This window comes from Amaranthus tricolor, chromosome 7, assembly GCF_026212465.1.
Source record: "Amaranthus tricolor cultivar Red isolate AtriRed21 chromosome 7, ASM2621246v1, whole genome shotgun sequence".
In the NCBI taxonomy this organism is placed as follows: domain Eukaryota; kingdom Viridiplantae; phylum Streptophyta; class Magnoliopsida; order Caryophyllales; family Amaranthaceae; genus Amaranthus; species Amaranthus tricolor.
Genome location: NC_080053.1, coordinates 18,711,783 through 18,713,339, shown reverse-complemented (window position 1 = coordinate 18,713,339; position 1,557 = coordinate 18,711,783). Strand labels below are relative to the sequence as shown.

Below are 1,557 nucleotides of genomic sequence, written 5' to 3'. Positions count from 1 at the left end.
AAATCCGAATCAAATTTTCACCTAATTTTAGCAAATTAAGTCCAATTTCAGTTTTCTAATAATACGGAAAAAGGAAAAACACAAGTTCTAGACAGAAGAGATTGCATACAGAATATATATATATATATATATATATATATATATATATATATATATATATATATATATATATATATATATATATATATATATATATATATATATATATATATATATATATATATATATATATATATATATATATATATATATATATATATATATATATATATATATATATATATATATATATATATATAAACTAACTGAAATAAATTGATCTGCCTATTAGGAGTGGCAAAAGCTGACCCGACCTGCTAACCTGATCTGAAACCGACTCGAAATTAGCGGGTTTGGGTTTAGATTTTTGACCCAATTAATTAAATGGGTCAACCCGACCTGATCTGTTTATTAAATGGGTTAAGTTCAGGTTGAATATTTAAACCCGAAAAAAAACCTGTTTAACCCATTTATTAAATTTAAGACGGATCAATATTTGCCAAATACTTCGTAAAACTAAGATAATACCAATTACCATGTATTAAGGGATTTGTCAGCTGAGGATGACTTTCAATAAGAAAGGAAGTTGTCCACATCGGCTAAGGGATTTGTCAGCTGAAGATGACTTTCAATAATAAAAGAAGTTGTCCCACATCGGCTATGAAAGAAACTAATAAAAGAAAATTTTCTTTAAATCACTTCCACAGATCTCATACCAACTTACGCAGCCACGTCGTGAGCACAAAGTGAACTATTCTTTCGCCTTTTACTAAAGAATACCGTGTGCTCGCTGCATTAAGTGGCATACGTTTATTTTTGGAGGAAGCCTTTAATTAAGGTTAAATGGGTCAAATGACCTGAAATATATGAATTTAATGACCTAAAAAAAAAGTAGGTTAAATGGGTCATTTGCAGGTTGATCCGATTTGCTACAGATCAGGTCGGGGTTTCGATTTTTGACCCATTAATTAAATGGGTCAGGTTCAGGTTACGGGTTTATGGACTCATTTATATATAATCCGAACCTGAAAATGACTCAACCCGTCCTGTTTGACACCCCTATCTGCTATATCTGATAAAACAATCGGTAATTATTTTTTGTAAGTAAATGAGCATACATCAATTAGAAACCTGACTATTAACTTATTTCGATATTGACCCGATCAATAGTTATTCGATAACTACTCGAAAAATAAAGTTCCAACCCGATCTGTACCCGAAAAAACCGAACCAATTAGTAATCGACCACAGATACATCACATGACAACAGTTATGAGAATCCTGAGGTATATTAAAGGTACCTGTGGTAGAGGCATCTTGTTTCAGAGTATGATCACTTGGATGTCTTACCCTACACAGATGTAGATTGGGCAGGTGATCGAGATGATAGAAAGCCCACTTCTGGGTACTTTACTTTAGTTGGAGGAAATCTCGTGACATGGAAGAGTAAGAAATAGAAAATTGTTGATTTTTCGAGTGCTGAAGCAGAATTTCGGGGTATTGCCAAGGGAATAACAA

At 32.0% G+C, this 1,557-nt stretch overlaps 1 non-coding gene across 1 annotated transcript; it reads left to right on the top strand.

The window, feature by feature from the left end:
• The first annotated feature begins 765 nt into the window (after positions 1–765).
• On the top strand, positions 766–881 carry LOC130819593 (U5 spliceosomal RNA). The gene has a single exon (XR_009044633.1). It is a non-coding gene; the product is annotated as a U5 spliceosomal RNA (small nuclear RNA).
• Positions 882–1,557: the final 676 nt, after the last annotated feature.